At 47.7% G+C, this 13,236-nt stretch overlaps 1 protein-coding gene across 1 annotated transcript in view; it reads left to right on the top strand.

The window, feature by feature from the left end:
* Window positions 1-13,236, top strand: part of TRIP11 (thyroid hormone receptor interactor 11) — a 107,761-nt gene that overhangs the window by 70,005 nt on the left and 24,520 nt on the right. The window lies entirely within an intron of this gene.

Here is a 13,236-nt window from a genome sequence, read left to right as displayed (position 1 = left end):
AGCCTTGGGGGACCCCACTTACCACTCCAGACCAGTCTGAGTACGTATTATTTATTACCACCCTTTGGACACGCCCCTTTAACCAGTTCCGTATCCAAGAGCAAACCTTGTGGTTGATGCCTGCAGACCTTATTTTATAAATTAAGCGTTTGTGTGGAACTGTATCAAACGCCTTAGCAAAATCCAGGTACACCACATCCACTGGTCTACCCATATCTAGCTCACAGCTCACCTCCTCATAGAATGTTAACAGATTGGTTTGACAAGAACGTCCTTTTGTAAACCCATGCTGATCACTGCTGATGATGATTTTATCTTTAGCAAACTCTTGGATATAGTCCCTTATCCCTTCCAGAGGTTTACATACTATTGGTGTCAGGCTGACCGGCCTATAATTTCCCGGGATATGTCTCTGCCCTTTTTTGAATATCAGTATCACGTTAGCTTTCCTCCAGTCACAATGCTGTCAAAATACTATAAGCAAAGATCAGGAACAGTGGTCTAGATATAACCTTATTGAGTTCTTTGAGTACTCTCGGATGTACGCGATCCGGGCCTGGTGATTTGTGTTAATTTTATCCAGCCTTTCCCTGATTTCACCCTCTGTTGGCCATAGCAGCAAGTCCAGTGAAGTACTGCTAATCATACAGTCATGGTCAGTGTACCCCTCCTTTGTATCTTCTGCTCCAATATCTACCTTTTGTAAACCCATGGTGATCACTGCTGATGATGTTATCTTTAGCAAACTCTTGGATATAGTCCCTTATCCCTTCCAGAGGTTTACATACTATTGGTGTCAGGCTGACCGGCCTATGATTTCCCAGGATACGCCTCTGCCCTTTTTTGAATATTGGTATCACGTTCGCTTTCCTCCAGTCACAATACTGTCAAAATACTATCAGCAAAGATCAGGAACAGTGGTCTAGATATAACCTTATTGAGTTCTTTGAGTACTCTCGGATGTACGCCATCCGGTCCTGGTGATTTACTTGTGTTAATTTTATCCAGCCTTTCCCTGATTTCACCCTCTGTTAGCCATAGCGGCAAGTCCAGTGAAGTACTGATAATCATACAGTCATGTGTACCCCTCCTTTGTATCTTCTGCTCCAATATCTACCAAATACAAACAATTCTGGGGGGACTGACACTTTAAGAAAAAACAACATCAGAATAGAAGGGTTAACCTCTTGAGAGGTTCCCCAGAATGCTCTTCTGAATATGGCCGCCTGTTTACATCACCGCTCGGCTAATTTTCCAGCAGCTGTAAAAGTTGTCTGTTGTATGAGACTAAATGAAGAAACGCTTTTTTTGTTAACTCTTGGCGGCGGTTTGCGCGGTAAATGGATACGCACTTGTCTCCACTCGCTGAGTGGTGAAGCTTGACATCCTGTCATGAAATTGGGTCATAAAATGGGTTTTTAAGGCAAGCTCTTTTTATGTAATAATGTGTGCTCGGTCGCCGTCCTCCAGCCCGGCTGGGCTTGTGCTGCAAATATCTTTTCAAGGTGCGGGATTATTTTTGTGGAAACTGACTGGAAGCGGACGGATGAGGGGCACGTGCTGGCGGTTTTATGGTCGGACCTCCAGTTTTTTTTTTTTTTTCTTTTTAACCCTTGGATTGCTTTTAACTTTGTAAGCGTTTATAGCCTTTGTAGGTCTGCGAAGCAGCTGTTCTACATACTGATATAGATTATATCGTCTTGCTATTAAAAGCAATTGCTGCATTTTGTATTGCTGGTCTTCCCTTCAGTCTTGTATGGGCCCCTCTCCTGGACTGAAATTACTTCTTCTGATTTTCCTGCATATTGTGAGCGTCTCACAATGTGCATTAGAAGCTGCAGCAAGCAAGTCAGAGCCCCGCCTCATTTCTTGGCTGGAGGACGTCCCACATCATCTAGCCCAGTGTTTCTCAACCTTTTTCCACTTGGGGCGCCCTTGAAAAGTGTTTTCAGTTTTGAGGCACCCCTGTCAAAGGCTTGGTTTGGGTTTGGGAGGAGTATGGAAGAAATCGAATAGTTTTAGGCTGGGTGTCATGGACTTGCAATAGTGTTTGGCAGCTTACCTGCTCCTTCATGTCTGCATTAGAGGCCAGATCCCCCTTCTGGCTCCTTTTTATCATCTCTCCTTCCTGTTCGGCCCCACCCCAGGTCATCCCAGGAAGTCTATATTAACCAGTGCACTGCAGGTCTGCTTGTCTGTTCAACGGTGTTTGTTAGTTGTGTTCCTGTCTGCCGTGTGCTTGATCTACCTTTCTGTGTACCGACTTTGGCTTGTCTCTGACTTCTCCTGTTTGCCTGTGACCCTGACCTTTGGCCTGTTCCTTTACCCTCGTCTGTCTGTTGTCCCAACCTCGGCTTACCGATCACTATCCCTTGTGTCCTTACTGGCTGCTTCCCCTCTCTTCCTACAGAGCGTTACCCGGGGGACCCCTGGGGGCTGCGACCTGGGCCCAGCTGCAGCCAAGTCCATCCTCACCACTAGAGGCTCTGGTGAACACCTGCTGGGTCTTAGACTCCGTGCCCTGGGGAATCTTGGGCTCACGTTCCTGTCCATCCGCTGCAGTCAGCTACTGGGTTCACTACCTTGTGGTGCACCCCTGCCTCCAACAGGGTGCAGTCGTCACCCTGCCGCAGGTGACCTGACACTGGGTTCACACTTACTTCGGACGTGGCTCACAGCAGGGGTCCGGTGCGTCCCTGTTTTCCATTTCAGGCATGTATCGAGCCAGAATTTTTTTTCTGAATTTGGTCCTGAAACGTCCTGAATTCAGTCCAGAGATGCACAGGATCCCCCTGTGCAATCCGCTCCGCAGCTGCCACGGAGATGTATGAACCGGCCCCATTGGGAATTGGATGCGGGGAAACCCACACTAGTGTGAACCCAACCTCAGGGTTTATTATTGCAGTCTTTGTCCCACATTAGGGAGATTCTCTCTCCTGCTGGGAGGGGGCAGCTTATGAATGGTAGAGATATTAACCACTTCTGGCCTGGAAGGATTTGCCCCTTTAATGACCAGGCCATTTTTTGCGATTCAGCACTGCGTTACTTTAACGGAAAATTGCGTGTTCGTGTGACGATGTACCCAAATAAAGTTGATGTCCTTTTTTCCCACAAATAGAGCTTTCTTTTGGTTGTATTCGATCACCTGTGCGATTTTTAAATTTTTTGCGCTATAAACAAAAAAAGAGCGACAATTCTGAAAAAAAAAAATGTGTATGTATGTAATTTAAATTTTTGCTATAAAACATTCCCAAAAAGAAAATTTAAAAATCAAATTGTTTTAACATTTTAGGCCAATTTGTTTTCTGCTACATATTTTTAGTAAAAAAAAAATTGCAATAAGCGTATTTGATTGGTTTGCGCAAAGGTTATCGCGTTTACTAACCACGGAAAAGATGTCATTTTTATTGTTTTTTTTTTTTTGCTAGTAATGGTGGCAATCTGCGATTTTTAGCGGGACTGCGACGTTGCGGCGGACAGATCGGACCCCTAACTGACATTTTTGACACTTTTGGGGGACCAGTGACATTACTACAGTAATCAGTGCTAAAAATATGCACTGTTACTGTAATAATGACAGTGAAGGGGTTAACATTGCGGATGATCAAGGGGTTAAATGTGAGCCTAGGGGAGTGATTCTATCTGTGGGGGGGCGTGGCTTGTGAAATGATCACAGAGACCTGTGATCCTATATAGAAGGATCACAGGAGCTCTTTGATCATTCCAGAGAGAACGGTCTGCAGTGTTTACAACAGCTGAGCGTTCTTCTCTCTCAGCGGGGAGCGATCGCGGGTGTCAGGCGGCAATCGGAGCTGCCTGCCCCATGCATTGGCTTCCCCGCTAGCTGCCTGCGCACGACCGCATGACCACAGTAAAATGGCTACATCGGTTCACACAGGAGGGCCGCACTGCCGCAGTAAAATGACGGCGGGCGGTCCGGAAGCGGTTAAAAAGGGGCTAAATCACACAGGTTTTTTTGTGATATTGTCTTGATATATTGGGGGGGGGGGACCTGCCAGGTAGGCTGTACGGAGCCCCGTGATTTCTAACAGCCGCTTTGCATGCAAGTTTTGCTATTTTGAGGAAGAAATTGAATATGAAGAGCCAACATTTCATATTCCTGATATGGGTCTGCTGATCCTGACAATCCCTCTGCTTTTCCTTTGTGTGATATCCCTGCTGATCCCGCCAGTCCCTCTGCTTTTCCTTTGTGTGATATCCCTGCCGATCCCACCAGTCCCTCTGCTTTTCCTTTGTGTGAAATCCCTGCCGATCCCGCCAGTCCCTCTGCTTTTCCTTTGTGTGAAATCCCTGCCGATCCCGCCAGTCCCTCTGCTTTTCCTTTGTGTTTTGTGTGAAATCCCTGCCGATCCCGCCAGTCCCTCTGCTTTTCCTTTGAGTGAAATCCCTGCCGATCCCGCCAGTCCCTCTGCTTTTCCTTTGTGTGAAATCCCTGCCAATCCCGCCAGTCCCTCTGCTTTTCCTTTGTGTTTTGTGTGAAATCCCTGCCGATCCCGCCAGTCCCTCTGCTTTTCCTTTGAGTGAAATCCCTGCCGATCCCGCCAGTCCCTCTGCTTTTCCTTTGTGTGAAATCCCTGCCAATCCCGCCAGTCCCTCTGCTTTTCCTTTGTGTTTTGTGTGAAATCCCTGCCGATCCCGCCAGTCCCTCTGCTTTTCCTTTGAGTGAAATCTCTGGCGATCCCGCCAGTCCCTCTGCTTTTCCTTTGTGTGAAATCCCTGCCGATCCCGCCAGTCCCTCTGCTTTTCCTTTGTGTGAAATCCCTGCCAATCCCGCCAGTCCCTCTGCTTTTCCTTTGTGTTTTGTGTGAAATCCCTGCCGATCCCGCCAGTCCCTCTGCTTTTCCTTTGAGTGAAATCCCTGCCGATGCCGCCAGTCCCTCTGCTTTTCCTTTGTGTGAAATCCCTGCCGATCCCGCCATTCCCTCTGCTTTTCCTTTGTGTGAAATCCCTGCCGATGCCGCCAGTCCCTCTGCTTTTCCTTTGTGTGAAATCCCTGCCGATCTCGCCATTCCCTCTGCTTTTCCTTTGTGTGAAATCCCTGCCGATCCCGCCAGTCCCGCTGCTTTTTCCTTTGTGTGAAATTCCTGTCGATCCCGCCAGTGTCCCTGCTTTTTCTTTGTGTGAAATCCCTGCCGATCCCGCCAGTCCCTCTGCTTTCCTTTTGCAAACTGAGCATGCTAGGCACATCATCACAGCATGGTCAGTTTGCTGACTGCTGGGAGCACAGCCTACCTGTCCTCCAATGGCCCAGATTTGTATTGACATACCCCCTGCACAGCGCTTCACTGGGAAGATCAGTGTGTTGCTGTTTCTCTACCCCTTGCTGATAGGCTGGATCAAGTGGCGGTTCAGGTAAGTATAAGGGGAGGGGGGGGTGATACAGGTATGGAATGTTTTTTTCTCTTAATGCATCAAATGCATTTAGGCAAAAAATGTTGAAGCTTTAGAACCACGTTAAATATAAATGAATATATTTTATCTAAAATGGTTGTTCTTTGTCTTTTTACATTATGTTACTGTCTTAGTTGGCCCAGGTGTGTTAGCTTTGTGAATTAAACCTATTGTGTGGCACAATATTTTCAAGACCTCTGAGCACTGCTTATGAAAGTCAGCCACATAGGGATTTATGTAAACCAGTTTGGACTTCCTAATATATGCAGATTCGTCACATGCAGCTCCCCACTGTGTTCAGCTCGGTGAGATTTGGGCATGAAAGAGTTACTTTCTGTTGCAGACTCTTAGGGGAAAATAAAAATCTTTTGTCACCATTCCCAAATACATTCTCAGACACAGCCGCAGCCAGATCGCCTGAACAATCTCTTTATGGGCGCTTTGGCAGCCAGCGTGAAATTCATAGAAAGACCCGGCCTGCCAGGAGCGCTGTAATGAATTGCCATAAATGGTTAACAAATTGATCCCGACCGCACTTCACTTAGCTTTTTTTCTTTTACAAGGCAGAATAATTGCCTTCCTTGGAGGCGGTTTTATCCTATGTGTTAATCTGGCAATTACGTGTATGATGCCAAATATGTTGTCGTCTTTGATTCTGAGGTTTTTGTAGCTTTGGGGTAATTTTTATTGTAGTTGCTAATGTTTAATGTTTTGGAGATTGCTTTGAGCATTAACCTGGCATTACTCCTTTTCTGATGACACCCACTGTCTGCACATCGTACCCCACTACCACCTCGTACCCTGATGACCTCTGTATACCACACATCAGACTCCACCATTACCTCCTCCTCTGATGACCTCTATAGACCACACATCAGACCCCACCACCACCTTCTCCCCTGATGACCTCTACAGACCCCACCACCACCTCCTCCCCTGATGACCTCTACAGACCCCACCACCACCTTCTCCCCTGATGACCTCTACAGACCCCACCACCACCTTCTCCCCTGATGACCTCTACAGAACCCCACCACCACCTTCTCCCCTGATGACCTCTATAGATCCAACCACCACATCCTCCTCTGATGACCTCTATAGACCACACCATTACCTCCTCCTCTGATGACCTCTATAGACCACACATCAGACCTCACCACCTCCTCCCCTGATGACCTCTACAGACCCCACCACCACCTCCTCCCCTGATGACCTCTACAGACCCCACCACCACATCCTCCCCTGAAGACCTCTACAGACCCCACCACCACCACCTCTTCCCCTAATGACCTTTACAGACCACACATCAGACCCCACCACCTCTTCCCCTGATGACCTCTACAGACCCCATATCGGACCACACCACCGCCTCTTCCCCTGATGACCTTTTTGCAGACCACACATCAGACCCCACTACCACCTCGTACCCTGATGACTTCTTTAGACCACTTATCAGACCCCACCACCACCACCTCCTCCTCTAAAGACCTCTACAGAACCCACCACCACCTCCTCTGATGACCTTTACAGACCACATATCAGACCCCACCATCTCTTCCCCTGATAACCTCTACAGATCCCACATCAGACTACACCACCGCCTCCCCCCCTGATGAGCTTTTACAGACCACACATTAGACCCCACCACAATTACCACCCCTTCCCCTGGTGACCTCTACAGACCCCACAGATCAGACCCCACCACCACTTCCTCCTCTGAAGACCTCTACAGACCCCACAGATCAGACCCCTCCACCACTTCCTCCTCTGATGACCTCTACGGACCACACAGCAGACCCCACTACCTCCTTCCACAGAGACACCTGCAGTCCACACATCACAACTCGCCAACCACCACCTTCCTTGGTGACACCCGCAGTCCACACATCACAACTCACCAACCACCACCTTCCCTGGTGACACCCACAATCCACATATTGCAACTCACCAACCACCACCTTCTATGGTAACACCCGCAGTCCACACATCACAACTCGCCAACCACCACCTTCCCTGGTGACACCCGCAATCCACATATCACAACTCGCCAACCACCACCTTCCCGGGTGACACCCCCAGTCCACACATGACAACTCGCCAACCACCACCTTCCCTGGTGACACCCGCAATTCACATATCACAACTCTCCAACCACCATCTTCCCTGGTGACACCCGCAATCCACATATCACAACTCACCAACCACCACCTTCCCTCGTGACACCCGCGGTCCACACATTACACCTCACCAATCACCACCCTCCCTAATGACACCTGCAGTCCACACATAACTCGCCAACCAGCACCTTCTCTGGTGACACCCACAGTCTGTACATCAGACTTTACCATCACCTTTCCTGGCAACACCAGCAGATCTCCACATCCGAATCCAGCAATACCTTATTTTCTTCACATATCCAGGTCTGCCCAATGGGCTCTGCCACCATCTCCTCCTCTAATGACAATCACAGATCTGCACATCAAAGCCCACTACCATCTCCTTCCCGGAGATATGCATGTCAGACTGCGCCATCACCTCCTCCTGTGATGACACCCACAGATCTGCACATCTGCACATTGGGGCCTGCCATTATCTCCTTCCCTGATGACACTTGTAGCATGCACATCAGCTTTCCATCCCCCCAGCAACTTTACTGATGACACCTGCAGACTGCACATAAGACCCCACTGCCACCTCCTTCCCTGATAGCTGCCTCCAGTCCACACATCAGATGCCGCCACCCCCTTCTGACATTTGCAGTTCACACCCCAGACCCCCCCACTACCTCCTTCCCTGATGACACCCACATTCCACACATTGGACCCTGCCACTACCTTCTTCCCTGATGACACCCATGGTCTGCACATCAGACCCCCCTTAGAACCTCCTTCCCTGATGACACTTCCAGACCACACATTAGACCCTGCCACCACCTTATCCGCCGACACCCGCAGTCTGCAGATGTCACCTGGTAGAAGGAGTTTTCTTCGGCTTCCAGCAGCTGAACAGAGCAGCATGGGAGTGAAAGGAAGGAAAGTATTCTCTGCTCTGGGGAGCTTAGTGAAGATGAACTTTGTTGCTTGGCCCTGTATAGGCAAAACATTGGTTCACTTGAAAGTCAGAATAGACACAGCTGTGTAGAAGGGATATATCAGTCTGTATAGAACATTCAACCCACACAGCTCTAATCCCTGTGATAAAAAGTCTGGCTTTACTGGGCTAAAAAGAAGCAAAAGCCTTCCACTAAAATATTTTCATTTACACCATGACCATATCGTAACACAAGATCTGTATGGTATGCTATCCGAGTCCTCAACAGCAAGAGTCCCCACTTCATTCATTGAGCTTTTCATATTCTTTTATCCAGTACTTTAAGTTGCCCAAAAGAGGTGCCGGTACTCTATTATAGCCTATACATTTTTTCGTCCCCACAGAGCACCCCCCCCCCCCCCCCTGGCCTGGGCTGGGACTCTGGAGCAGGGGGACTCACTGGTGGTGACTGGTCTGGCTCTGGAGTGGGAAATATTCTTGGGGGGGGCAATTGAGGGCGCAGATGTACAAAATGAGCGTACTGGTACGCTTAAGGCGCACGGAGAGGTGGCGGTATGCTCAAGAGCCATATTTGGAAGTGCCAGAACTGAGTACCAGTGCATATCGGCCCACTTAAAGCACTGCTTTTATCAATAAAGTCGCTAAGTGTATGAAATAGATTATTCCTACCTGCTTAGCTTAAAGTGATACTAAACACACACTGTTTAATTTACATTCTCCCTTCTATTTCTGCATGTGCATGATGGCACTGTAATTATTTTATTGAAAGAAAACCCATCAAGTACCTTTTTCTGAATAGATATACAGCTGTCACATGTCCCGGCTCTCTCCCAGCCTGTCTGCAGGGAAACATAAGCAGGAGGAGCTTCTAGTCGCACGTTCAAAATGAAAAAAAACGCCTTTTCGAATACAGCAAAAATAAATAATATCAATACATTGTTTTAAATTGTCATACAAATATACAGTATCTCACAAAAATTAGTACACCCCTCACATCTTGTAAATATTTTATTCTATCTTTTCATGTGACAACACTGAAGAAATGACACTTTGCTACAATGTAAAGTAGTGAGTGTACAGCTTGTATAACAGTGTAAATTTGCTGTCCCCTCAAAATAACTCAACACACAGCCATTAATGTCTAAACCGCTGGCAATAAAAGTGAGTACACCCCTAAGTGAAAATGTCTAAATTGGGCCCAAAGTATCAATATTTTGTGTGGCCACCATTATCTCTCTTTCGTTCATTGACAGACACAGCTCCTGATCTTCTTAACCATTGGGTTATACTGCCCCCTACAGGAGTAGGACACTAGGCACAAAAAGTCTGGCTCCGCCTATGGGCAGTCCTAGAGGGTATACTCCCTCATCCTGCTATAGGTACTCCGTTTCATTTTCGCCTAGTCAGGAGGAAGGACCTACTTCCTTGCTGGGATCTGTGGTCCTGGCAATTTTCTTTTTAGGTAGAATTTTTTCCTCCTTTTTTTTTTCCTGTAAGATATACAATCAACTGCCTGGACTGGGCGACGGGCTGGGTAATCTAGATCCAGTGGTTACCCTAGTCTGGGCAGTGCGCGCGCGCACAGACCTCAGCTCCACGCTAGGTCGGCCGGGGCTGGCCTGCGAGTTAAATGCCTCGCGAGGTCGCATACGACCGGGTCTCGGCCTAAGTCGCAACGTTCCTCCTGTCCGACAGCCCCCCCCCCCCCCCCCCATTTAGATGGCGAGGGGTTTTGTCGGGAGCGGTGCCGGTCTGATTCCTGGTATGGTGAGTAGCTGTCCCCCTAGAGGGTTTTGGGGTGGACGTGGGCCCCTCCTTGGAGCGGTCAGACCCCCGAGTTCCCACTCTTCCCATCCCCCTTCATTTATCCCCCCATCCTACCCCCCCCCTCCACCTATGCTGGGGCTGTGTGGGTGGTCTGGTCCACCTCCTGGGGTGGGGGCAGTTCACTATGCTGGCAATGGGGGGTCTGCCGCAGGCGACCGGACAATTGGCTGTCTGGGGGGGGGGGTGTACCTGGTGGGGAGACGGACCTGTCAGATCCCCGCTGTCCTCTATGGGGGAATAGGATGAGAACGGACCGCCTGTCCATTCTCATCTGATCCCATCCACCAGACGGATGGAAAATAGGGTTTCAGCAAAATGGCAGCCTCCAGCACCAAGAAACCGGAACAATGCTGAAGACAAGTTACAGCACACACTACATTTGGTAGCATAATTATTGATGTGGAATAATTTGCTAAAGAACATAATTTTTATCAAGTTATGGGTAAAGTTCCACTTGGTGCCTCCTTCATGGTGGCTGTTTTTCCAAACCATCCTTTTTGATTGTTCACCTTTGGGATGACTGTTTATATATCAGTCCAATTATATCTGGAAAAATGTGACGGTCATGTGTGACCTAATTCTTGTGCGCTGGAAGAACTGCCTTCTAAAGGTGCCAGTCATATGACCTGTCATACATATCTTCATACATTGGCTGCCGTGTTAGAGCAGCGAAGTCATCCAGTATCCCCACTAGCCAATCTGAATGCCTTTTTAGTTGCTCCTTGTCAGCTGACTCCTGAGAGGAGATTGTGTTAGGTTGCTGGTGGGAACCTGATGGCAGAGGAAGACCCCCCAAGGTAAGGGACACAGGCTAGCCTGAGGTGCGGAATCTAAGTATCCACCGGTTTTCGCCAGAGCCGCTGATGGTGAGGATGGACTTCGCTGCGTGTGAATACCAGGTCGCGGTCCTCAGGGTCGCCCCACCAAGGGTGAACCGGTCAAGGTCCGAAGGCAGGTAAGCAGACAAGGAAGATCCGAGAGAATGCTCAAACAAGCCAGGGTCAGGACGGGCAGCAAACCAGCAGAGTCAGGGACAAGCCAAAGGTCAACAGGAAATCAGCAGGAAACAGGTCACAGGTTCAGGAAACAACGGCAGGAGCTGTAGACAAGACAAGCAAGGTGCAAGTGTACCAGCTGCCTTTTAAATAGGCCCTTCTTGGCGCCAAAACGCCCAGGTCAGCGTGTTATGCATTCGCAATTGCCATTAGCCAAGGTAAGCTTAGCGAATGGTTTGGCGCATGCGCGAACGCTCGTTGTGCATCTAACAGACTGGTTGAGGTCGTTTCCAATACAGCGATTGGTTTAGCAGGTATATTATACTTAACAATAGCAGAGATGTGAAATCCCAATCCTCCAGAGATTTCACCCTTCGCCAGAGAACGTTGTTGGCACTACGACTCACATCATCTTTCCTCCAGTTTTCATAAATCATCCTGCTTGTTTGATTAATCTCAGCTGTTTCTTCAGTGGGTCGGTGGTGGAATTGGTGTTACCCCTCAAATGCCGCCTGGATCCAGACATTGACATATATGGACTTATTGTATATCATTCCTTCTTTTTTTTTTTTTTTGCTCAGAGAATTTCTCACGCCTTGATGCAGAATCCACCAGGGAATATTTAAGGTCATTTAGTAATCAGGCAAACATTCCATTTCTGTCAGGAAAAAAGAAAAAATCAAGATATAGTATGAAAACAATAGAGAACTCCTGGCCCCGTCTGCAGGAATGAAAATAACTTAGTCTCGGTATTTCTTTTTTTTCTTGATAAATGTGCGAATATATACACCCTGGCATTTAACTGTCACATGTTTGTTGCTTGGATTACAGTATATTGCACCGATTTCCTATAAATCCATACATATCTACTTTTTATTGGTGCTTAAAATCAATTTTTTTTTTTTTTATAATTCTTTTTAAATATTTATTTGTTGGGTAGATTTGGGTTGTTAAAAAAAAAAAAAAAAAAAAGATAGTTGCGTTTATTTATATATATATATATATATATATATATATATATATATAATAATATATATATATATATATATTATATTTTCTTTTATATTTCAATAAACCCATTGGGCAGATTTTCTTAAGCCAGCCACAGATGGGTCATGGATCTCCGCTGGTTCAGCAGGGACCAACCTAGTTTATTATTTTACATGTAGCATTACCCCCTAGAGGGCTGCTAAGATTAAATTCCCCTGGGTTACCCGTAGCAACAGTCTATAGAAACTTATCACTTTAACACTTGGCTCAGACAATGAACAGTCCAGGGGGATTTGTTTTTTTGTGTTTTATTTGGAACTGGGATGGGAGAAGGGATGAGTGGGATAATCCAACTATGAACTATGCACAATATAGAGGACATCTATCTGTAGAATGCGGCAAGGCTGCTGCTTCACTCTACCACTGAAGTGAAGATAGTAAATGTGATCCTGTTGTGTTAAACCTTCAGGGTCCTGACTTGGCACCCCCTTTCTCACTTGTTGCATGTGCTAGCTCCTGTCTACTGACTCTTACTGGAGTGGTCCCCTTCCTGGGCAGACCCCTGGTACTCACGGACACTGTTTTGCTCTGCCACTTGCTCCGCTGTCAGTATCCACCGGACCTCCTGGCTCAGCACCACACTTCTGGTCCACTAGGCCGACTGCCTGTGACCACCTTCCACACCGACAGGAGAGACAGCAGTCATCCTCCTCCAGGGACCTGGCTTTCCGCCCAAAGACGCCCTGTCACATGTGCCCCTGGCTTTTATCACATATGCACTACTCTTGTGCCTACCCACTGGGACAGTCATAAAAGCCTGTGTGTCACTGGCTGGGTTTCCTCCACTGTCCAACATGCTCCCCTATTGGATACCAAGGGGACACTCCCTCAGACCAGATAAATCACACATGGACACATGCAACAGGCAAAACTAACAATCAGGCTCCCCTGATAAGCAGAT

The sequence above is a fragment of the Pelophylax lessonae genome (assembly GCF_965119305.1).
Source record: "Pelophylax lessonae genome assembly, chromosome: 13".
NCBI classification, from domain to species: domain Eukaryota; kingdom Metazoa; phylum Chordata; class Amphibia; order Anura; family Ranidae; genus Pelophylax; species Pelophylax lessonae.
The sequence above is the reverse complement of the archived record's forward strand: the minus strand, read 5'-3'. Positions and strand labels throughout refer to the sequence as shown.